The sequence below is a fragment of the Miscanthus floridulus genome, chromosome 1 (assembly GCF_019320115.1).
Source record: "Miscanthus floridulus cultivar M001 chromosome 1, ASM1932011v1, whole genome shotgun sequence".
Classification (NCBI taxonomy): domain Eukaryota; kingdom Viridiplantae; phylum Streptophyta; class Magnoliopsida; order Poales; family Poaceae; genus Miscanthus; species Miscanthus floridulus.
In genome coordinates this window covers 40,004,913-40,031,069 of record NC_089580.1, presented here as the reverse complement: position 1 = coordinate 40,031,069, position 26,157 = coordinate 40,004,913, and the positions used below count along the sequence as shown (strand labels likewise).

Sequence of the window (26,157 nt, the reverse complement as noted above, 5' to 3'; positions counted from 1 at the left end):
TAGTGGAAGGTAACAGGGTTAGGTTGGCTTTAAAGATAAGACCCGCAATGGTAAGACTCACTCTCTTACAGGTGTGGGTGCATTTTAGGTCTCCTAAAGGTGAGCTGGTGATGATAGGCTTTTCACGTGGGGTTACAGGCAGGTCATGCTCTCGTGCAAACTTGGATGATATGTATAAACAGGTTGCTCTAGAATCAAATAGAACTGATGCAGTATTACCATTAACTAAAAACATACCGTACACAACGTCAGGGGCAGTCTGTGCTTCCTTGGCATCCAGATGATTGAGACGTCCATGAGTAGCAGATCCTTTGAACTAAGACTTCTGAGTAGCTGAGTTCTGAGGGCATTCAGCAGCTTTGTGACCTGGTTGGCCACAAGCAAAGCAGGTGAAAGGCGCACCGCCTATAGGGGTTGGTGCGAGTGCCTTCCAGTTTCTAGTGCCTGATGCGGAGTGATTCTATGCTGGGCGTTCGTTTACAGTGCGGGGACGGTTGAAACAGTCCTGAGTGTTGCGGTCCTAAGCATAACGGTCCTAGGTGTAACAATCCTGAGTAGGGCGGGAGTATTTGGCGGTGTAGCCTCCACTTCCCCTACTCGATCTAGGGTTGTCATCCCTGTTGTGGCGTGAGCGTTCCCTGGATGGTGCATCTCTGCGGAACCTCTTGCGGTCATGTCCATGGAAAGACTCCTTAGGCTTACGCTTCCTCTCCTTGTACTCCTCTCCAGCTTCAGCACGATCCTTCTCAATCTGGATGCAACGATCCACCAGAGCACACAGTGTGTTACTCTTAATACCGCCAAACTTCAGCTTGATGTGCGGATTAAGTCCCTTGCGGTAATAGTACAGCTTCTCCTTCTCAGAGTTCACAACATAGGAAGGGGCATAGCGTAGAAGATTGGTGAAATGAGTAGTGTACTCAGTCACCTTGTCCTTTCCCATCTTGATGTTGCGGAACTCCTCGGCTTTGGCCTCCATGATACCCTTGGGAATGTGATACTCAGTGAATGCTTTGGCAAACTCATCCCACGAGATATTGGTAGGGTCCTCATGGGAATCACTGAAACTATCCCACCAGGCGCGTGCTGCTCCTATGAGCTGGTGTGCGGCAGCTCCAACACACTCATCGTCGGTGAAAGTGGTGAGGTCAAGCTTCTTCTCCACCTCCTTGAGCCAGTCATCGGCTACAAGCGGGTCAGGATCGGTGCCATCATAGGTAGGTGGCCTTAGCTTCAGAAATCCTTCCAGCTTCCTTTGGAAGTCATTTTGCTGACCTCCCTAGCGACGGTTTGCTCCTTCAACCAGGGCTGCAAGAAGCTGGGTCTGCTACACCATCACTTCTGCCAGGTTCGGTGGTGGTGGTGGTGGAATGTTCTCCTCAACAGGCGGTGGGGTATTCTCCAGGTTGAAGGGTATCCCTCTGCATCCACGGCCACGGCCATGGCCACGGTTGTTGGCACCACGGCCCCCATTTGGTTCAGTTGGTTCAGGGGTGGGCGCACGCCCACGGTTCATTAGGCAATTTGATCGGCGGTTCGGCATCTGCAACACGGATCATAGGAATTTTAGTGCTTGTGCCATAAGTGCTTATTATTCAATATGATTACATGATTTTGACGATTTAAAAAAATATTTATACTATCCAACAGTCATTACAAAGAAGCAATAAGATCCATAAGATGCAATAAGATCCAAAACATTCATTACATGGGTTTTATTACATAGCATCATCTCCAGTAGCTACACTTGAAGACATGCGAGAATCGTACTACGCATAGCGTCTCATAATACATCTCATAAGGGGTACATCATAGGGTACAACTCATGGAAGCTACTGACATATCTCATGACCATGCAGGGTCATCTACTCTAACTCGTACACCGCAGCTGGGATATGATTGTTCTTGATCTCGATCTCCTCGTCAGACTTGTGAAGTCGGGACACGTACTTAAAGGCCTCAGCGAGCTCCTCAGTAGGCTTGGCTCTAGGTAGAGTAGGGCAGGCATCTAGGTTGAGGCGAGTCGGTGCTAACTCGAACTCCTCTATCCTAGGCTTTGTCTTGCTGTGAATCTCCTTGGGTAGTTGATCCCACATACCCTTCATCTCCCTAAGGCGCTTCTTGTCAGACTTCTGCCAAGTTTGCCAAGTCCTCTCACACTTGTCCCGTAGGTACTCGGTCTGCCTGAGTGCCTCGATCAGGTGACCCTAGTTGCGAACGGCCTTCTTCCTGAACTCCTCCAGCTCCTGGGTCATGGTCTTGTTCCGAGATTGGATTTTCAGCATATCAATCCCCTTGGACCTCTCTCTGTCTCCTCTACGGTTGAACTCGACCTTCTTGTCGTCCAACTCCCTCTACAACTCCAAGACCTTACTGTTGAGGTAGCAGTTCCTATTGCCTAGGTCGGCTGCTTTGTCCTGTAAGTTAGCGACCTCGGCTCTGTGGACTTCCTCACGATGGTTGAGCTCATCCTGTAGCTTGGCAACTACCTCGAGCAGACTAGCTCGCTCCTGTGCTCCCCGCGAGTCTCGCTCCTGGCACTCCCACAGAAGAGCCTGGTCCTAACATCTCTTCTGCTCAAGCTGGGTCATGTACCTGTCCTGCTCTAGTAGGTGGATAGCCGAGACACAAAGGCATCTGTCCTCCTCTACAAGGATAACTCTACCAGCTGTGAAACTTTGCTCACTATGGGTAAGGCTGAGGTCGAGGGCTTGGGGAAGTAGACGGAACTCTGTTGTCTTCAGGTGCTCGTAGTGGTCCCTCATCACTCTGCGAAGTGCCTTGTGTGAGATAGCTCGTAGTCCCTCCTCAACTGTGTCCTCTATGGTCATCTCGGTGAAGGCTGGGACAGAAGGTAAGGTAGTGCTTGCTAGAAACTCGGCTGAGGTGACAGCTGGTCCCTCGATTCCTCCTTCCTAAGCTGGCTTCTTGGTACAGGTGACCTTGACAAGCTCATCGGAGACTCCTAACGTGACGAGAACTCGGCAGAGGGTCTGTGCAAAACCCCCGAGCTCACGTAGATCGAAGGTAAGCTTGGCGTGGTCCAGTGGTAGCGGTCCGAGAGGCGGCCATTCGACGTTCGTTGCCTTCTGCATGTTTTTAAGGAACATGTGTTAGCAGGTCAATAAATAGATAAGCCTTGCATAAAAGTAAATGCAGGGTCGGTATATAACCGAAAGAAGGGCTGTCCACGTCCTATTCTATCGTCCATTTCTAAGGGTTTCGTCCTATGGTCAAGTATGGCTCTGATACCAACTAAAACAACCCCGATTTCTGCGAAGGGAAATCCACAGAGTCGAAGTGTAATAAGACCGCTGTAGATCATATTACCCAGATTCCAGTCAAATATCACATCCATACAACGATAATATCAGAGTACAAATAGTGTGGAAGTACATAGATTATTACATCACCGCATTGGTGGAATCAAAAGTAGCATTCATTTAGAACAGCTTGAAGATAGGATCGCCAAACTCGAGTGTAGGAACGAACCCCTCAACCATCAAACTCCTCGGAGCTATACTCCTCAGTAGAACCTGTGTGCCAAAATTTATCAGTACGATTTATACTGGCCACTCCCAACCCTATGAGCATTGCTTTGTGGAAATTGGATGCAAATTGGATGTAATCAAGAGGAACCTATAAGGCTAGGGTTTCCTATGCATTAGTAAATCAAGTATATAATAATAGTTGGTCAAGTTTTAACTCCATTCACACACCCATTCCACCCCATTCCCATTACAGAGCCAGGTTTCGATCCTAGGATCGATAAACCACCATCTCCACACCATCACCCGACCACAGTCATACCATCGCTCAGTCGACAAGCCAACTCCCTCTCGGCACTGTCTCAAGGCCCGTAGCCCCTGGCTACGTCCGAACACTCACTCCTAGGGGAGAAAAGAAGGACTCATCTCACTATCTAGTTTAAGCGAAACCCAGGAAAGGTCCATTGCCAACGAGTCGGCATATGTATCGATTAATCAACCATACACTCTGCAGAGGTTTTACATAACCACAAGATCTGCCTTCCTCGCTGACCGTCATCAACTGGGCTGATTCCGGCCGCTTGCTAGCCTAGGATAATGCCACTCTACCATTCAGCCCTGGTACACCCCAAGTCCGGTCTGGGGTGGCTGAAACTGTGAGTCATGAGCTAGGTCCATAAGGTCTCCATGAAGTCTCGGAAGGATGTGGGGGAAATCCTCCGCACCCCGTACCTTCCTCACACTATCTGCTATCAACCTAGCAGTAGTGGCAATATCCTACCAAGTAGTCTGGCCGTCCCGCACCATATAGGGCGAGTGGTACATAAGGCTTCCCGGTGAATCTGAGTACTAGTAAGTCCTTAGGGGTGACCAAGCTAGAATGTCTTCATCAGGGTTTCCATTTACCGTGCCACCACCGCACCTCCACCCTAGGCTCCTCCCATCATAGGATCACACCTAAGGCCACCTCATATTCCATTTACCCACCACAGGTATCCATTCCAAGGGTGCCCAGGTAGCACCCCACGACAAGACTTGCCCCAGGCTCATCGTATACTCCAACTTGGTCGACACAACCCTCACCCTCCACGCACCCAAGTCACACACGCAGCAGTCTCCCCATGGTCCAGATAACACCAGTTTCCACCATGCATCAATGTAGTGCAAGCGTAGTAGAAGTAATAAGCGATGAAATGTAATAGCAAGCGTGTGTCTAGCCTATCAGTAGGGTGAGCAGGGGTAAGGTTGCATCAAGGTAATGGCCATCAAGAAGACATACTACCATGCAAGTCCTACCATAATGTGATCATGACAATAAAGTAAGCACTAGCATTTCTATATTAGCCATACGTAATAGGTGCTACGAGATTGGGTGGGATGTGGCACCTTTAGTGTAGTCATCTCCATACTCCTCACGGTACTCATGATCCTCGTCCGTCCGGTTCTCCTCCGAGTCTGCAAACGATCGTATTATAGTCGCGTTAGCGACGTCTATAGAATAGCACAAAGAAGCAATGAAAATTTCAAAAGAACCAAATGCACTCAAGCATGGGTCCATTGTGTAGAGCTCGATTTTAGATGAATTTTGGTCCTAGTTTCGTATTTTTCTGAGGTCATATGAATTAGTTATGAATTTCTGAAGATTTAATCCATTTCTGAAAATAAAAAAGGATGAATTAATCTTGGGCTGACACGTGTCAAGCTGGGGTTGGTCCACGTGGCTTGCTGATGTCAGCATGATGTCACCTTGGCCATGCTGCTAGTGACAAGTGGGTCCCGCGTGATGTCAGCACGACGTCAGTATGACGTCAGCATCTGACGTGTGGGTCCAGTGTGTCTGTGCCACTGACAAGTGGGACCAGGTCAACAGTCATGGTTGACCAGTCAACGGTCAATACGGGTCGGGTCTCAAACTGGCCTGGATAGGGCTGGATTTGGGCCGGTCTGGGCCGGGCTGACCCGGACACGTGGCGTGCAGTGGTGCTGCCACGTCATAGCCTTGGGCCTCCACTGGGCTGTGGTCGTTGGCTGTGGGCGTGAGCGTGGCTCACGGTGGACCAAGAGGCATTGGTCCATGGACCTAAGGTAGGGTCCCTGGTGGACCAAGTCCACCATTATTTTCCTTGGCTTGGCTCTTGTGCACCGGGTGCAAGGCTGCGCTGCTCAACTCGCCCCTCCTCCTCTGTTTCTTCCATGGCGCGCTCCCACCGGCGACGTACTCACCGGTGAGCTTCCGCAGCGGTGCTAGCGCCCAATTGGCGTGGGAAAAAGCACCGTTAGGCTTTGGCTCTGCGATGGTGGTGTTGGGGCGACGGCTAGGACTCCCTAGGTCACTGGCCACGGCGAACGGCGGCTCGAGCACAACCGGCGTGCGAGGGTGGCACGGGTGCAGCGGCATAGGCCAGGTCTATGGTGCGCGTGAGCATCATAGTGCTCTAGCGGGCATGTTGGGCAGGTCGAGGGGTCCTCCAGGGCCTCCGGTGGCCTTGGCCATGGCGGCGGCCTTCCGAGCACGACGACGGCGTCGGTGTGGGGGCTACGGCCACAGTGAAGCGTCTCGGTGGGGTGCGTAGGCTCCTATGGATCTATGGGGACGTGGCGAGGACGTCTAGGGATCAAGGCGGGGTTTTGAGTTTCCATGTGGCTGGTAGGGGCTCCCCGGTAGCCACGGCGACATGGTGACGATGGCGAGGCGCACGGGTGCACTACGGGGCTCCAGCGGGGTGGTCACGACGTGCGCGTGAGTTATCCGTGACTCCAGCGAACAGGATGGGCGAGACGAGGAGACGCCAGGCACTCCGAGCGAACCTAGCCACGGTGGTCTAGTGCTCGGGCCGGTGGTGGTGGTGCTCTGGCCGGTAGTCTGGTGCGCCGGCCGGTGGTCTAGTGCTCCGGGCAGTGGTCTGGTGCTTTGGCCAGTGGTCTGGTGCTCTAGCCAGTGGTGGCCACGCCACGACGGCGGCATTGCGAGCGCGATGAGCGAGTGCTCTGCCTTGGCATCCGTGGGGCTTGGAGGGGTCTACAACGTCCAAGGGCTCGGAGGTGGTCGCGGTGGGCGCGTGAGTGTGCTATGCGTGTGTACCCGGTGGCTGGAGATGGCCTTGGCCTACGCGCTCACGATGTGGAGCGCCTTGGCCAACACGGTAAGGTCCGGCGGTGAGCAGGGAGAGGCCAGAAGGCTCACCGTAGGTGTTGAGGGTGAGAGGATAGCGGTGCAGTGAAGAGTCGAGGCTGTGTCGCTCCGGAAGCCGTGCCGTGCAGTGTCGTCCGCTCCGGCTCCGGTGATCTCCCGGTCTTCCTCCCGGCAGCGGCTCCGGTATTTCCTTTTTCCCCCCTTCTTCCTCTCCTCCCTCTTCTCTCTTAGCTAGGGTGTGCTGTGGACGGCCACAAGGTGGCGGCGGCGCACAGGAGAGCGCTAGGGCAACCGAGGGCCGTGGCTTTATAGCCGAGCTCCGAGCTCCAATGGCGGACGGTGATCGAGCGGTGGAGGCGTGATCAGTGGCATCCAATGGCTCGCGTGCGGTGGTGTAGGCGCGGCGCAAGGGTTGCGTGGGTGCAGCACCAAGGAGACAGGGCCATGCCCCGGGCGTGACGCCTGGCCCGCCCTGCCACCACTATCGGGCGCCGGTCACGTAGGCGGTTGAGGCGTGGGTGAGGAAGATGACACTGTAGATGGGTGTGCGGCTGACACGCGGGGTCCAGCAGGCAGCGGCTGCGGGCGAAGAAGAAGGGCGCGTGGGTCAGCAACGCGCTGTGCCGCGAGCTGGGCTGGCTAGCTTGGGCCGAGCGGCTGGCTGCGAGGCCCACTTCTTCTTTTCCCTTTTTCTGTTTTTCATTTCTTTTCCATTGTTTGGATTCAAATTTGGTTTAGAATTTGAATTCAAGACTGAGGTAGCTTATTCATTGGTGTTTAGAGAATTTTGTTTAATAATAACTTTATGGTTTATTATTTTATTGGAGTTGTTTAGCAAATCATAACTCAAATGGAAGTCCAAATCACATTTTGAATTAACAATGTATGTAGCATTATATTTGTTAGAAATTAATAAACACAATTATCTAATGACATGCCATGCTTATATGTTGACTGGGGTTGGGTTAGACTTAATGCATCTCTTAGGTTGGGTTTCTATGCATGACACTCATCATCACATGGGATTCTTGTGGAAATTTTTTTTTGTAGTTGGTATTTTTGGTGTATGGATTTTTGGGTTGTTACAGAAGTTGCCGCAATGTACAACATCATGTCTTCGTATTTCTTTGGAGGTGTGAGAACGGGCGAGGAGGTGAGGTATGCCTTGAGCTTATTGAAAGCTTCGTTGGCTTCTTCTGTCCACTCAAACTTGTGTGTCTTCTTTAGCAGTTTAAAGAAAGGTAACCCTTTTTCGCCGAGTCTTGATATAAAATGATTGAGGGCCGCCATGCAGCCTATTAGTTTCTATACATCTTTGACACTTTGAGGAGGGCCCATCTCTGTTATGGCTCGAATTTGCTTGGCGCTTGCTTTGATTCCGCGATGACTGACCAAGAATCCGAGTAGTTGTCCTGAAGGAACTCTGAATACACACTTGTTTGGGTTTAATTTTCACCTCCATCTTTTCAAGTTTTCGAAGGTTTGCTTTAACTCTTCAATTAGTGTATCCAGGTTCTTTGTCTTTACTACTACGTCATCGACGTATGCCTCTACGTTTTCGCCGATCTGATCACCAAGGCACATTTGGATAGCTCTTTGGTAAGTGGCACCAGCATTCTTGAGTCCAAATGACATGGTTTTGTAGCAGTAGGTACCGAACGGAGTGATGAAATATGTCTTGCTCTGGTCTTGTTCCTTTAATACGATCTGGTGATATCCTGAATAGCAATCAAGGAAGGATAATAGGGCAGATCCTGCTGTTGAATCAACTATCTGATCAATGCGTGGTAGCCCGAATGGATCTTTCGGGTAGCGTTTGTTGAGATCTGTGTAGTCGACACACATGCGCCACTCGTTCGTATTCTTTTTCTGTACTAGAACTGGATTTGCTAGCCAATCTGGATAGAGGATTTCTCTGATGAATTCGGCTGCCATTAGCTTTGTGATTTCTTTTTTAATTGCTGCCTTCTTGTCGGGTGAGAATCGTCGTAGCCGTTGCTTCACAGGCTTGGAGCCTTCATTGATATCAATTCTGTGCTCAGCCAACTCTCTTGGGACACCTGGCATGTCGGCCGGCTTCCAAGCGAAGATATCTTTGTTGTCCTGAAGAAAGTTGGTGAGCGTGAGTTCCTATTTTGCCGAGAGGTGGGCGCTGATGGTTGCCATTTTGAAGGGATCACCGGTGCCTAGGTCGATTTGCTTGACGTCGGCTTCTTTTGGTGGTGCGAGGATGCTGGGTTTTTTAGCCGGTATCTCTAGCTCTTCTGGGCTCATTTCTGCTACGATACTGGCTATTTCTTTTCTACCATCGGCGGCTTGTGCTTTTGCTGCAATTTGGATTGCCTGAACGTCGTAGTCAAAAGTGCGCTGCAAATCACTCCGAAGTGAAAGGACACCATTAGGCCCTAGCATCTTAAGCAATAGGTACGGATAATGCTATATCGCCATGAATTTTGCTAGTGCTGGGCGCCCGAGAATTGCATGATATGATGAATCGAAGTTTGCAGATGAGCTCTGTACGATAGTTCGAGGGAGTCCCAAAAGAAACCAGTATAGTGATTTGTCCAAGTGGCATCGCTGCCTTGCCGGGTACTATGCCATAAAAGGGGTGCTCATTGTTGTAATCATCCCGGCGAGTTGTAGTCCCATCTTCCTTAGAGTTTTCTGAAAAAATGATGTTGAGTCCGGCTCCCCCATCGATTAGTTCTTTTGTGACAGTCATTCCGGCAATAGTTGGATCTAGAACCAGTGGGTAATGGCCTATGTTTCCTACGCTAGTCCATTGGTCTTCTTTTGAAAATTGGATCGGATACTGTGACCAATTGAGATATCTTGGAGTAGCCGGTTCTGCTGCCATGATGGTTCATAGTGCTAGTTTTTCTTGATATTTGCTTCTGGAATCTGGAACCCCGGCGAAGATCACTACTATCATCCTCCTAGATTTTTGGAATCCCTTGTCCTTGTGGTTGTCTTCTTCTTTTTTCTGATTGTCTTCTTTAGTGTTCCCTTTACTATCTTTTCTTGTGTATCGATCATTGAAGGTGTAGCAATTTCCGATGGTGTGATTTCCTTTGGGGTGCAAGATGCAACGCATGTTTTCAATGTCGTCATACCTTTTGGGTCTGGAAAACTTCCTTGATTTGTTAGTCACCGCAACGGTGTTGTCTGGTCCACGTTTTCTCTCCTGACGTCTGTTGTTTTGATGATTTTGTTTGTCCGGGTTGTCTTGGTTGTTTTTATCCGGGAACCTTTCTCGTGTCTTTTCCTCTACAGTAATAATCTTTTCTACCGTTCGTCTGAATTCTTTATTGTTTCTCGGGTTTTCTTTGTAGAAGTCTTGAAATTGCCACCTAGCCATGATTCCGTAAGAGAAAGCTTCGATTACTTCTCGTTCGGTGATGTCATGTACTTGAGCTCGTAGTTCACCGAATCGTCGATAGTAATTTCTGAGACTTTCACCTCCTTTCTGCTTGAGTCCTTTTAACTCTGCGTGGGTGATTGGGTGTGTAATGATACCCGTGAAATTTTCACAGAAAGCCTTTTGCAAGTCCTCCCAATTTCTGATTGATCCTGGATTCAATTTGTCAAACCATTGAAGGGGCATAGTTTCTAGGGCCATGGGAAAGAACAAGGTCTTGATATCATCGTCTCCTCCGGCCAGTTCAATCGATTGCGAGTAAATCCTGAGCCACTGCCTTGGTTCGGTCTTGCCATCATACTTAGAGTGGTTGGACGACTTGAACTTATGATGTAGTCATATTGAAACAAGTCTGTTTGTAAAATAGGGGAATCTGTCGTGCATTCTGGCTTCTGTGTATTCTGATTCAGCACCCCCTTCTTGCCAACTGTTGTCTTGGTGAGAGTAGTTCTGCGTGGTTGTCCGAGTAGGTGCTTTGCTTCTGACCTTTCTTGGTTGTTCGACTCGGTCGTTTTGACTATGGTCTCTTCTACTTTCTCTGTTGTGACTTCCACTTGGTCTAAGTCTCTCGAAAGCAGACTTCCTTTGATTTTGATCTTCCTGCTCATGAGATGTTGACCTAGCAGGTAGTTTTGAGCCGGTCCTTCCGTCATGCGTCCTTAGGACTATTGATCGAAGAAAGTCCCAGAGCTATTCTTGTTTTTCACTGGGATGTGAGGTCGCTCTGAGTTCTTCTAGAGCTTCTCGGATCCTATCGTAGGGTGTATTCGCCGTGTGTCTTTCTTCAACTTCTCGTTCTGATTTTCTTCTATTGTACTTGGCTAGATCTGATTCATATCTGATCCAAGCTTCCTTTCGCTGCCTAGCACGGTGTTGGTGTCCTTGTTTCAACTTGTTTTTTCTTTCTCTGGCTTGCTTCTGATTCTCGGTCTCACCATCGTGCCCCTGGGCAAAGGGTGATATGTTGGATTCAGATTCATCCGATGACCTAATGTCGGGTGCTTTTGGGGGGACCAATGGTGATCGAGGACGACGAACCATGAATACTTCTTGTGCGTGAATTGTTTCGCTATCGGCGTCGATTTCCACATTGTCGGAGTAGTTGATAACTTTAGTAGAGGCTTTAAGGTCGCAGATTGAGTCTCCTTCTTGGTATGGTAGAATTGTTGTTGTCGTCGTGCCGACTAGTTGGGTACTACTATCCTCAGGAACAGATCCTGGCTAGTGGATGATGCAATCTTGAGATGTTATAGTCAGTATCAGACCTTCCTGAGCTCCTTTCAGTGGCATTCTAAGCACCGGATCGAGGGATCCTTCGGGCCATGTTTGATAAGATGTTGCCATGTTGTGGAGTCTGAACGAAAAAGGACCCGACTTCTTGAAAAGACTTTGAGTGCACCCCAAGTTGTAGTCTTGATAGACCAAGGCCGCATTCTTAAGCCCCATCGGAAAAGAACTCGGTTTCTCAGAAGAACTTGGGTAAGACTCCATTTCGTATGCAGAACCTGAGTTTGAGTCGGATGCGCAAAATCATGAAATCTGAATCGAATCAGACATCGCGAGTTGCGTGAATCTTCCAGTGAGTTGACCTGTCGTAGTCGCCGGAATAGAATGGTCTTCATGGTGATTCGAATCTTCGAGGAGACGGCTTTGGAGCTTGCCATTGTCGTCCGCCTCGCAGATCCATGAGCCGAAGATGAAGGTTGATCCCGTCGAGAAGATCATGTTGTCGAGGTCCATCGAGCTCTTAGATGCAAATTCGTCGAAAGCCCCTACCTGACGTGCTAGCTGTCGATGTTTCACCACCGATAGCCTACCATGGGGGTACCCAGGACAGTATGTTCGGGCCTCAGCGTATGCGGAACTCAATGGTTAATGCAAGAGATAGTCGATTTATCCTGGTTCGGACTCTCGATCGTTGATCGAGTAATAGCCCTACGTCCAGTCGGCGTTAGCCTTTGCGTTGGATTGATTGTAAAGTATTGTGTTGTCCAGTCTCTAGGAACCATGCCCTCCTTTATATAGTCAGGAGACTAGAGTCCTAGTCGGTTTACAATGTGAATTCCTAGTAGGATTATAGAATAATACTACTACTAAGATTACATGGGAAGAAACCTAGTTAGACTAAATCTTCTCCCTTCCTTGCGGGGTATCCTATGGGTCCCGCACCAACACTCATTGTGCATCCTCTCAAGTCTATCATGTTTTTCTTTAAGCTCTTTTTTAGAAGATTTGAGCTCCTTGAGTTTGGATGATATAGCATCATTTGCTTCTCTAAGCTCAACACTAGTCTTTTTGGCTATATCACATTTAGCTAAAAGAGAATCATTCTTAGCTTCTAGCTTGTCATTCTTAGCCCTAGTCTTTCTAATGATCCTAGTATATTTGTTTAGCAATTTGACAAGTTCATCATATGAAGGTGATTCAAATTCATCATCATCACTATCACTATCACAATCATCATTGTTAGCATGATCATCACTACTACTATCATCATCATTTGATACCTTTCGTTCACCCTTGGCCATAAGGCATAGGTGTGTAGAGGATGATAGCAGTGGTGTCGATGAAGATGATGAAGAGTCGATCACAATTGCGGCCACCTTCTCATTATCACTGTCATCATCAGATGAGCAACTAGATGAATCAATATCCGTGAGCCAATCACCGATAATGTAGGCCTTTTCATTCTTCTTCTTGTAGAAGTCCTTCTTCTTGTCATCTTTCTTCTTGTATGGCTTGCTTTTCTTCTTTCATCTTCTTCTTCATTACTTGAGTCATCTTTCTTGCCCTTGTACTTGTTCTTGTACTTGTCTTTCTTGGGCTTTGTGCATTGGTGTGCTAGATGACCAAGTTCTCTACAATTGTAGCAATCCATCTCTGAGATTGACTTCCTTCTAGAGCTAGTGAAGAACCTCTTTTTCTTCTCATCAAACTTGATGCCACTCTTGTTGAGCTTCTTTAGCATCTTGGCGGTTCTTCTCACCATGAGAGCAAGACTTGCATCATCTACTTCATCATCACTTGAGCTTTCATACTCAATTCTTGCTTTGCCCTTCTCTTGGCTAGCTTTGAATGCTAAGTCTTTTTCTTTCTTCTTAGTAGAGGATGAGCCATCTTGTGGTGTGATGTGCATGTACATCTCATGAGCATGGATCTTTCCCAAGATTTATGTTGGTGTAGTGATAGAAAGATCACCTTGATGAAGCACGGTCACAATATGCCCATATTTGTCAATGGGGAAGACACTCAAGATTTTTCTTACAATGTCGCATGGTTGCATTTGAGTAAGTCCAAACTCATTAACCTCCTCTACAAGAACATTCAAGCGTGAGTACATTTCATAAGTACTCTCTTTAGAAAGCATCTCAAATGAATTTAACTTTTTCATGACAAGATGATAGCGTTCCTCACGCTTGCTCTTTGTTCCCTCATGGAGCGCACAAATATCCGACCATAGTGCATGGGCGTCTTTGTGGTTCCTCACTTGGTTAAACACATCTTTGCAAAGGCCTCTAAAGATGATGTTTTGAGTCTTTGCATTCCATTTCTCGTAATTCACCTCATCGCCTTGTAGGTGTGTAGCATCCCGAGGTTTTGGGAAGCCTTCTGAGGCGGCTCTAAGTATTCCAACATCTAGAGCTTCTAAATACGCCTCCATGCGAATTTTCCAATATGGAAAATTATCCCCCTCAAAGATAGGAGGAGGACCGTCCCCGTGAGATATCTTTCTCTAGACGGTTAAGTCTAAAAACGTGAGCACGAGGCTTCGATACCAATTGAAAGGATCAAGATGCCCAAGAGAGGGGTGAATTGGGCCAATTCTAAATTTCTTTGTAATAATTAAACCTTACGGTTAGCCCAATTAACCCCTTATGCCTAGAAAATGTTTTTATTGATCTACCGTATAAAAGTTTAGCAACCTATGTTCCAATCATACTCTAGCATGGCAATTCTATGAATGTAAATGTTAAGAATTGAATTGCTCAAAGTAAAGAGAGAAGGAGGAACGCGGCGATGTTTTGTCGAGGTATCGGAGAGTCGCCACTCTCCACTAGTCCTCGTTGGAGCACCCGCACAAGGGTGTAGCTCCTCCTTGATCCGCGCAAGGATCAAGTGCTCTCTACGGGTTGATTCTTCGACACTCCATCGTGGTGAATCACCTATAACCACTCACAACTTGAGTTGGGTCATCCACAAGCTCCACCGGATGATCATAAAGCTCCCAATCACCACCAAACCGTCTAGGTGATGGCGATTACCAAGAGTAACAAGCACAAACTCTCACTTGACCACGACAAGCCTAATGAGAAGGGTGAATGCACACTTTGCTACTCTTGCTTTCACTAATGAGGGCTCTCTTTGGGATTCTCAAATCTCAATTACCTCACTAGGACCTTACTCTTCTTGGCACTCTCAAAGGTATTTCTCAGCTGTTGGAATGAGCAAAAGTGCCCCCACACACGAATAGAGGAAGTATTTATACACCCGACTGAAAAACGAACTGTTATATGCCTCTGCGGGTGACTGGACGCTTCGGTCATGTTGACCAGACGCTCCAGTCAGTTCTCTCCAAAATCCAGTGTTTAAGTTGTGACCGGACGCTCCGGTCAGCACTGATCGGACGCGTCCGGTCGTGATTTCTCCTCTCTGAAACATTACTGGAGTCGACTGGACGCTGACACCCAGCGTCCGGTCGCTCACCTCTCAGCGTCCGATCACGCCAGACGATTTCACCTTGATCAAATGAACTGACTGGACTCTGCGCCAACGTCCGGTCACCCCGGAACCAATGTCTGGTCAACATTTGACCCTCCATTCACTTCCAACTCTCAATCATATGTGAATAAAGTTTGCTCCAATGGATCTAAAGGCTATTTTGAAGCTACCTAGTGCTAGATTTTAGCAAGTGTGCACCACACCTAACCAACTAGACTCACCTAGGTCAAGCTACCCGTCCATACCCCTTTTAATAGTACGGCCAAAGAAAAAACAAAGTTCTAAACTACTCTAAGTGTCTCTTCAACTCCAAATGACACTTAGAACTAGTCCATCCTTAACCTTGTCGTACATCCTTTGAAAACCGAAACGATTTTTATCGTAGGGGTATGACCACCATGATTGCCCAATCGATCTCCATTACCATGATTTAACTTAATTGCCTCTGCAAAACACATGTTAGTCATAGTAATCACGTATTGTCATTAATCACCGAAACCCAACTAGGGGCCTAGATGCTTTTAGTTGTCGTTCCTTGGCGTACACCGCGGTCGCACACGACGTCGTCGTCTGGGCCTAGGCGTCATCCACAGCTTGGGGCTTGTCCATGGCGGCGGCGAGCTCCCCCTGCGTGGCAAGTGTGGCGGCCGCCACCCGCATCCACGGCGCCGCCACCTGCGCAAGTGGATGCCTCGCTGTGCTCTAGAAGCCACCACGAGCACCGGTAGAGCCCATGTCGGCCCTGCCTCGCGATGCTCGGCTATAAAAGCCAGAACGCATCCGCCATGGCCACCCTCTGCATCTTTCAAAATTTGCCACGAGCGAGCCTTCTCGTTTTGATTCCTTGTAGCAATGAGTGATTAAGGTTGAAAGCTAGCTCCTGGAAGCAATCCCGTCGAGAACGATCAAGGGTAGGGGCTGTATTGGCTGATCCCATCATCGCTGTCCGCCATGGTCACAAAGCCAAGAACGTGTGTGGCCGGATTTTTCCATCCCTCTCTTGGTCATTGTCTCAGTATCCCTGACGCAGGAGGTGGCTCCACCGACGGAGGCGGCGCATGGCCGTTCCAGCCACGCCACCCGCGCGCATGGCTGCGCCCTGCCCTGTCGTCCTGCGCGTAGCCGCGCCCTACCCCTTCGGCCACGCTGCCCACGCGCACGGCGTTCAGCGAGGCGCGGTGGGCCCCGAGGCGGCGCACAGCCAGCCTCTAGGCGTAGCGCAACCGTCCTCCAGGACGTGGCGTGGTCGGACCTAGGCGTGGCTCGTGGCCAGCTCGGGGGCGGCGTGCGGCCGTCGTCCCACAGGGCACGGCGCGGCTCTCGACCGGCCCCGATAACGGTGAGTACGCGCTCGTGGTGGCACCGGAGCACCCGACGTGAGATGCAAGCAAGGCAGCCGTCCGAGGACAGGGCTCGTGCTAGCGATTGGCGCGCGGGCAGGGGTGCGCTCAGATGGCGAGTGCCTTCGGTTCGGCGCGCGCGAGCGAGGGCGAGGAGACGGACATGGAGACCGACCCATCCTTGGCACCATCCTCGTCCCCGTCGTCGTCTCATGCTCCTTCCGCGTCGGCTCAAGCAGCGGGCGCGAGGCCTCAGCTTGCGCTGCTTGTCTTGAGAAGGAAGAAGGTGTTGGAGTCGTTGACGGCTTGGCCCCACCCGACGGAGAGATAAAGAGGTAGAGGATGAGGTTATAAAAGAAGGGCATTTTAGTTGTTTTCATTGGCTGGACCCATATATCAGGGTTGATAAACGGTAAAAACCAACAGAAGATGGACGGAATAGCTCGAGAGGAAAATAAAATAAAATGTCATCACATCAAAAATGCGTTTAAACTTTTTAATCGCGCTCCGAGCATCTTTCGCACACATGAAAAGGCTCTTCCCCCGCGGCCGCGGGAGTGTTCGTGTTCCTCACTCCTCCTGCTTCCTTCCCCTGCACTCCCTCAGATCCGCGCCCGTTTCCCGATCCCCGCGCCTCGCGACGCGAGGGGGGCATTCCAGCCCTAAAGCGGCCGGTGAGCAGGCCTCCTTCCGCCGACGCGGACCACCTGGAGGGAATTTATCCTGGAGCCGTCTTCCTCCTCGCCTCCTCTCGCTGCGCGGCGCGGATGCTGGTGTCACTTGAAGGTCCAGCTGTGTTTGGATTGATTTCTTCGTTCGTGGGTAAGGAAGCACGGCTGGATCGCTCGGATGGTGGATTGTTCTACCTACGGGTGGGTTTTTTGGGCTCCATAGGATCTTAGTATGCATACGCAGTGACTAATCAGCGATCTAATCTAGATCAGTCTTGCTGGGATGGATACACCAATCCCTCCGTCCATGCGGTTAGCTAAGCATTTGTTTGGTGGATGGTGACTGGCGGGTTTGTAATAATAGCTGTTTTTTTGCAAATAAATTGAGGCTCAACTAACTGAAACCCCATCCCCCTCGTTAAGTCCGCCCTTCCCGTTTGCTGAGGGAGTAGGGAGCGATGTCCAGGTCGTGTCAACCGCTATGTTTATACTAGGACATCGAAATTGCTCGGTTAGGCCTCAAATCGACACCTTATATTACTCTTGTTTCTTTTGGTCATCACATAGTTAGGCGTGTTTAGTATGTTCTTCCTGGGTTGCCAGTTCTGTTGTTGATATGCATTGCATCTGCTTATTGTTACGCATTTCTTATGTTGACATAAATTTCCTCGTTATAATCTTTCGGCAGTGGCTAGAGGTGGTTTGTTTTAGCTGAAGCTGGTGGTACATGTGAATAGCAGGGCCTGTCTTCTGTCTCTGCTTTTGCTTCTAAGCAATGGCGAATGCAAGCAAACACTTGCAACCTTCAGGCAATGACAGGAAGTACCAGGGCACGTTGGTTGCTTCTCCAGCAAAGGCCATTTCACCTAAGTGTGTGAACCGCATTGTGCCATCAAAACAACTGATCTTGGGTGGGGATTCAATAGGCCATGTGGCATCATTTCTGATTAAGGTCGTTGCTCTTGAGGCAGTCAGAAGAGTTTCTAAAGCAAGATGCCCTTTCATATGGAATTCTGTTCAAGCATTGCAAATCCTTGTGTATCCTCCATTTAGTTGGATCCAAAGATGGGCACCACTCAAATTTCTCGTGCAGGGAATTCAGGTTATTTGATTTCTCAGCTCTCCAAAATGGATACTCTTTATTTTCAAAATTAGTTAGTGCTTTAGCAAATACCACGTGCCTAGATATTGTATTATTCCTTGACTTAGATGAAAGATAGATGAGGGAGGGGCAATGCTATTTTGTTATCCATTACTACCTTCTGTCTACTGATTTGACCATAGTACTGTAGTACGTCAACATTGTCTCATTTACTCACAATCTTAATAACATGTTCAGTTCTGATGTAAATTAAGGGCGTACCCAGTGCAGAGAGCTCCCGCTCTGTGCGGGGTATGGGGAAGGGTGTCAGTGGCAAGCCTTACCCTCGCCTGTGCAATGCGAGGAGACCGCGACTCGAACCCGGGACCTTCCGGTCACAGGCGGTAAGACTCTACCGCTTGCACCAGGCCCGCCCTTCCGGTTCTGATGTAAATTATATAGTTTATTTGTGTTTCAAACATGGTGACCTGGAACAATTTTCTCTAGAAATTAACATAGATCGAGCAGCACTATCTTGTCAATAGGTTCTTAGGATGCTCAAATTTTCTTTCCATTCTAGCATATTTTTTAGCAGCCTTTTTTTAGTTTCAACACTACAGCAACAAGAGCACTGTTTTAGGCGTTTGCTCAATTGCATGTTTTACTTTTTTTGTAGCCTTGACAAACATTTTATCCGTCCTTTGAGCCCATGCCAAGTCAAACCATGACTGGTCCAGAGTTAATCTGTAGTGAAATGTTCTGACTCACACTCTTGTTTAATATATGAAGAATTCTACTTAGCTTAGAGCTGGCATAAGACTAGGAGTTTGGTTTGGGGCATTGGGTGTTTTGCACAATGGCCTCCTTGCAACATCATCTGGGCTTCTAGACAGATTATGAAATCAAAAACATTTTCCTAAAATGTGGTAAGCGCTAGGCGAGGTGGCACCTACCTCATAATCGCCATTAAGAGGGCTATGCAGCTACCTTTTATGACAGTGACAAAAAATGGACATGTCTTCTTTAATGTACATTGCAGCACTTCACAAGATAACCTGTACTTACTGTGGAACATCCCACGTAAATTCATGTGATGAGTGCGCTGTAGATGTCAATCAAATCTCATTTGTATCTTTTCCCTTCTTCGATACATTGTTGGATACTTGAATGGGTTGCATAACACATTCCAAAACAGCATTTTATTTTCCCAAAAAAAAGAGCTCCAAGTAATTGATGATTTGTTCTCTACTGCAGAAACTATCCATGCCACTGTTGTTTCTGTTAGTCACAACAACAGTAAGTGAGCTGTCTTCCAAGCGTGACGATGAACCAGATAACAATACCTAACATTCTGAGACACCTTCTGAAACAAATGAAGTGGCATCAACTTCCGGCACAAGGTTGGTTAAAACTTGAGAAATAAGCCAATAAATATCTCTTAGTTTATACAGTGCTTTGCTGGTTTGTTGTCATTGAATTATGATATTATACTATTCTAGTTCTTTGGCATCCTATCACAGCATTTAGATAGTGGTATGAAGAGTGAAGCTGGAAGGATTGCAAATAATGCGTGGATGTATTGCATTGGCCCTCTCGGGCAGTATATATGGTGAGTACATAGACTTGGGGAGCAAGACACCTCCCTGGATACTTATGCCAATACCTCATTTACAATCCTAACTACCAAATATATACTCTTAACAAAAAGAAGTCTGCCTTGTTTAATAACACAGTGGGTTTGACTTGTTTTAGCGATGCTGCTGATGGCACAAAGGAAATCGTGCAAGAGAACTGGCTTGTGTTACTTTTCAGGGAGCTTGAGAAGCAAGGAATCACTTTGCCCGAGAGGTGACTTTCTGCTATATTCTTTGCTATTCATGTGCATCATATTTGGAACTATTGGAGTATTTGTCCTTGAGTTAGGATCTGAAACACTATGCAGCAGGCAAAAAAGTTCTTTGTACATTTCGAAGCGCTTTTTTACTGTACTTCTGAATATGGGGACGTCATTTTTATCCTTAAGAAGAGAACTTTGATAGAAGTGCAGAAATATGTTACTGTCTATGTTATCTGTGTGAGGATAGACACAGCTTCTAAGTTCTCAATTTAATGAATTCTACAAATTAGTTGTTATATTATGTTGGTAATCTTTTGATCTTGCTTGCAATGCTATTATCTACAAATAAAGAAGATATATAATATCATTTCGTTTATACAGTAGTCTTTTAATCAAGCTGCCTTTATTAGGAAGGTAGCACATGTCTGAAATGAGCATCCTAGTTCCACACAACTGACTCTAGATGGATGTTTCAGGTTTACTGAAGATGAGTTACGCAGATTTTATGTCGCTGCAAATGGTGACTTTTCAAGTTTACTCTCTTCGGTTAAGAAGACAATTCGTTGGAGGGAAACGTTTCACATACTTACATTGCAAGAACTTGATAAATGGTCTCACTTAGTCTTTTGGCATGGATTTGACACGATGCTTCGGCCTTGTTTAGTAATTCGTCTCGGACTTGCATGCTCCAGCATACCACCTCGTGATAGACCCCGTTTCGGGCAAGCAGTAGGTAATTTCCCAAACTGTTACAACAACAACAACAACAACAAAGCCTTTAAGTCCCAAACAAGTTGGGGTAGGCTAGAGTTGAAACCCATCAGAAGCAATCAAGGTTCAGGCACGTGAATAGCTGTCTTCCAAGCACTCCTATCTAAGGCTAAGTCTTTGGGTATATTCCATCCTTTCAAGTCTCCTTTTATTGCCTCTACTCAAGTCAACTTCGGTTTTCCTCTGCCTCTCTTCACGTTACTATCCTGGCTTAGGATTCCACTACGCACCGGTGCCTCTAGGGGTCTCCGTTGCACATGTCCAAACCATCTCAACCGGTGTTGGACAAGCTTTTCTTCAATTGGCGCTACCCCTAATCTATCACGTATGTCACCGTTCCGAACTCGATCCCTTCTTGTATGACCGTAAATCCAACGCAACATACGCACTTCCGTGACACTTAGCTATTGAACATGTCGTCTTTTCGTAGGCCAAAATTCTGCACCATACAACATAGCAGGTCTAATCGTCGTTCTATAAAACTTGCCTTTTAGCTTCTGTGGTACCCTTTTGTCACATAGGACACCAGACGCTTGCCGTCACTTCATCCACCCTGCTTTGATTCTATGGCTAACATCTTCATCAATGTCCCCGTCCCTCTGTAGCATTGATCCTAAATATCGAAAGGTATCCTTCCTAGGCACTACTTGACCTTCCAAATTAATATCTTCCTCCTCCCGAGTAGTAGTGCCGAAGTCACATCTCATATACTCAATTTTAGTTCTGCTGAGTCTAAAACCTTTGGACTCCAAAGTCTCCCGCCATAACTCCAGTTTCTGATTCACTCCTGTCCGGCTTTCATCAACTAGCACTACATCGTTCGCGAAAAGCATACACCAAGGGATGTCCCCTTATATGTCCCTTGTGACCTCATCCATCACTAAAGCAAATAAATAAGGGCTCAAAGCTGACCCTTGATGTAGTCCTATCCTAATCGGGAAGTCATCCGTGTCTCCATCACTTGTTCGAACTCTAGTCATAACATTGTTGTACATGTCCTTAATGAGCCCGACGTACTTCGTTGGGACTTTATGTTTGTCCAAAGCCCACCACATAACATTCCTTGGTATTTTATCATAAGCCTTCTCCAAGTCAATAAAAATCATGTGTATGTCCTTCTTTTTCTCCATATACCGCTCCATAACTTGTCTTATTAAGAAAATTGCTTCCATGGTTGACCTTCCGGGCATGAAACCAAATTGGTTCACAGAGACCCGCGTTATTGCTCTCAAGCGATGCTCGATAACTCTCTCCCATAGTTTCATAGTATGGCTCATCAACTTAATTCCCCGATAATTAGTACAACTTTGAATATCTCCTTTATTCTTGTAGATCGGTACCAATATACTTCTCCTCCACTCATCAGGCATCTTGTTCGATCGAAAAATATGATTGAACAGCTTGGTTAGTCATACTATAGCTATGTCCCTGAGGCATCTCCACACCTCGATTGGGATACCATCTGGTCCTATCGCCTTACCTCCTTTCATCCTTTTCAACGTCTCTCTGACCTCAGATTCTTGGATTCTCCGCACAAAGCGCCTATTGGTGTCATCAAAAGAGTCATCCAACTGAAAGGTTGTGTCCATATTCTCACCATTGAACAATTTATCAAAATACTCTTGCCATCGATGTCGGATCTCATCCTCCTTCACCAAAAGATGCCCTCTTTCATCCTTAATGCACTTAACTTGGTTGAAGTCCCGTGTCTTTCTCTCACGAACCCTAGCCATCCTATAAATGTCCTTCTCTTCTTCCTTCGTACTCAAATGTTGGTAAATATCCTCGTACGCTCTACCCTTTGCCACACTTACAGCTCGCTTTGCAGTCTTTTTTGCCACCTTGTACTTCTCTATGTTGTCCACACTCCTATCATGGTACAAGCGTCTATAGCATTCTTTCTTCTCCTTAATAGCTTTTTGGACTTCCTCGTTCCACCACCAAGTATCTTTAGCCTCGCCTCCACTTCCTTTGGTTACTCCACACACCTCTGAGGCCACCTTCCGAATGTTGGTTGCCATCTTCTCCAACATGTTGTTTATGTCGTCTTCTTCCTTCCAAGAGCCCTCTTTGATAACCCTTTCCCTGAATACCTCTGACGTCTCTCCTTTCAGTTTCCACCACTTTGTTCTTTGAATCTTAGCTTGTTTATCCCTACGGGCACGCACCTGAAAACGAAAATCTGCCACCAAAAGCTTATGTTGAGAAACAACACACTCCCCTGGTATCACCTTGCAATCCAAGCATGCTCGTTTGTCCTTTCTTCTTGCGAGGACAAAGTCAATCTGGCTACAGTGTTGTCCGCTACTGAAGGTCACTAGATGAGATTCTCTCTTTCTAAAGAAAGTGTTGGTTATCATCAGGTCAAAAGCTACCGCGAAGTCCAGAACTTCCTCCCTCTCCTGATTCCTACTACCATACCCAAAACCTCCATGAACTGTTCTGTCTGTAAATTTATTTATGTTCTTGATGATTATCATTCTCTACGTGATAATGTCATTATGGCCTCAAAGTTTACTGCTGGGTAGTCAAACTCACATGTAGGGTGGGCAATGTTTTTCCTGCTTGCAGTAATCTGCTTCTTTCAATAGATCTTTTCTGCTAGCAACATATCTTCTATCGGTGGAACTCTTAGGCTCAGTTTAGCATTATAGTGATTTTCAAAAACATATCCTTCTCTTTGTTTCTTTTTTTGGTATAGGTCTATTGGAATTACTTGAAAACATTTCTTTGAATCGAAGTCTTACTGTAACTGTCAAAACTCAAATCGATAAAGAGCCCTGTAACTCAGTAGACATAGTATAACAAAATGGGTGCTACCGCACTAGCATATGGCCTTTGTTGTGCTCCCCGCCTCTCCCCTGGTTTACTTACTACGGAGAAGGTATTATGATTTGTTTTCACCTTTTGCTTCCTCTAATTGTTTGCAAGAAAAGTGGCTACTATCTCACTGATGTCTTTCAATTCAGTTTCTCAAATTGACCATGGTGTTGTAAATTTGACCAATGAAGAAGATTCAAGAATTACCATTTTGCTGGATTGCCATGGGATTTCTCCATTCAGATTTCCAATGCAAATGATGAGGTCATTTATCACTGTAGTTCAAGAAAACTACCCAAATCGTCTTGGGGTATTGTTTGTTGTCCGCCTTCCTCCAGTTGTCAGAGTTATTGCACAGACATTTCTTCAAGTAAGATAATTATTACTCCCTACTTGCATCTCATGCTGCTGGTTTTGTGTGTATCCACTTCGCCTGTTTTATTTGGGTGATGAATATTTTTTAAACGACCTGCTTTAGTTATGTCTGTTATGTTATAAGGTGACAAAATATTTCAAGTTTTTAACTACAACTGCTGTTCTTTTAATATGTCTAGAAGTGCATTATTGACGATGCACCGTCAATTCATTGTAAGATCTGCAGTTTTCTTGACAACACAATATCTTTGTTCTAAACATGCATGCCAGTTCGTGGAGATATACTTTGTCAACGATATACAAAATCTAGTGGCCACATATGAAATCTTCACTCTCATATGGTAACTTGGAATGCTGATGAACAGCACAATCTTGTCTTAATCCCAAACCCTAATGGATGCTGTGTATAATGGGAGGATGCAGATATTTGTAAAGATAGCACTTTGTATTTTTATCTACCTGTTATCAACTGGGCCCCTCTTGTATATATAGATATCATGCGGTGTTGTATAGATAAGATAAATAGATAATAATAAGTTTTTCATGATCTTGTTTGGTCAGTGATGGTTAGTGGGACTGGTACCTGATTCCTTCATGAGCATATCTGTTTAAAATTTTGAAACTCAATACTATTTATCCACTTCAACTTTTGTTTGATGCAAAAAGTTTCCTGCAACACTTGTTTTTTGACCAAAGTTGGTTATCTAATCAGGATACAAACCAACCAAGGTTCACTACAAGTTAAAATAATCTGTAGAAAGGATCAGTTTAACTTTTGTAGCTTTTCACTGGTAGATTGCAACATCACATGGTACTTATAGCTTAATTCTATACAGGTTTTGAAACCATCTACAAAGCAGAAGTTACGTTTTGAGGGAGATTCGTACAAGAAGACATTGGCAGAGTTCTTGCAGGTTGTGCCAGCATTTCTGGGCGGTAAATACAGCTGCCCACAATGTGAGAAGCCTCGTAATAGTTCAGTGATACAGGCAGGAAGGGAGCAAGAACCAGCTTCGCTTGGTCAGCGTTGATGACGGATCACCTGTCACAGACTTCGATGAAGAAGAGATCCCATCAGCTTATAGCTGCGAGAATGCCATCAGGGCTGCAATAATCGGCCTGCTGATGGGGTGCATCTTCATCGCGTTTCTGGCTGGGATGAACGACCCCGCATCCGTTACCGCCCAGTGCCTGAGAGCTATGGAATCGCCTACTCTCCTATAGTAGATCTTAGATTGTCAGTTGAGTGATAGAGTATATACATACATGTGTTGCTGCTAGGATGCTAGGGTGTTGTTTTCCTTGGCAACTTCTTCTCGGTTGTCGTCAGACCGCCATGATAGTGCTTTGTCTCTCAATATGAGCGCAGATGAATAATATCCTGTGTGTGGCAAATGTTGGTTCACAGTTCAATTTGAGCCCTTCGATGTCTTTCTTAACGGTTCACAAATATCCTGTAGTAGGGCAATGTGATTTCTCGTTAGTGTAAGTCAAAGTTGTCAACCACGAGGCCACAACACACTGACATGGTTTCAGCTCTTTATCAGCCTGTTCGTTTGGTCGTATTTGGCTTATAAGCCATAGCTTATTAACCAACGAACAATATTTTTCTCTCACATTAAATCAGCCAACAATACTTTCAGTCATGGCTTATAAGCCAAACCAGCCCAATCAAACAGGACGTATATAGTTCATCATATGTTGCGCTATGATAATCCTTTGCGTAGGGCGCACCGACTAGCATTTTTCTCAAGAGAGCGGAGTGCTATCTGCGCCGGCCCCCTCCCCATCTAGAGTTCTAGAGGCTAGGCCGACTTCTCCACGTCCCTTGCCAACCTCATCGTCCAAAGCAGGTGAACACAGCGCCGAAAGCCATGCAGAGCAAGCGAAAGGTGAAGAGTGGGTTGTACTCTAGCGAGATGCGGTGAAGCACTAGTCTGATGTTCGAGTCATTGGCTAGGAAGAGCTGCAGGAGCATGGAGGGTGTCAAACGGCGAGCTTGATGGCAGGACCGTCGACATCAAGCTTAATGGCGAGGGGAGAGGCAAAGGGGCGGCAGTGGTGATGGGACCGTGGAGGGTGTCCTTAGTGGCAGAGGTGTGTATGGGGTGGCATCGCCTGGGAGAGGGGGGAGCTGGAGGAGAAGACAATAGTGAAAATTTGGTCGGGAGGATCGATTTTTTTATTTTTTCTCCTTTTTTGAAATTTTTTCATAAATATGTCCCCGGAGGTATGATTTTAAAATCTGGAATGATGGCGCCGAGCTCGGGGCCACGTTGGCGCCATGGACGCTGACATGGCAGCCAACTCGGCGCCGTGGATCTTGGCGCCGAGCTCGGCGCCAACAATCCTGGCACCAAGCCCTCTTACGTATAGGCCCACGGTTCCTTTCTCTCTTTCTCTCTACCGTCCCCGCCCGCACCGTCCGCGCGCCCGTGCCGCCCTATAACACCTCTGGTGTTTTGACCTAGCACTAAAATTTGACATGTCATCATATGCATTGC

At 47.0% G+C, this 26,157-nt stretch overlaps 1 pseudogene; it reads left to right on the top strand.

Annotated features, from left to right (window-relative positions):
• Positions 1-16,646: 16,646 nt before the first annotated feature.
• Positions 16,647-25,030, top strand: LOC136492265 (uncharacterized; annotated as a pseudogene).
• The last annotated feature ends 1,127 nt before the right edge of the window (positions 25,031-26,157 follow it).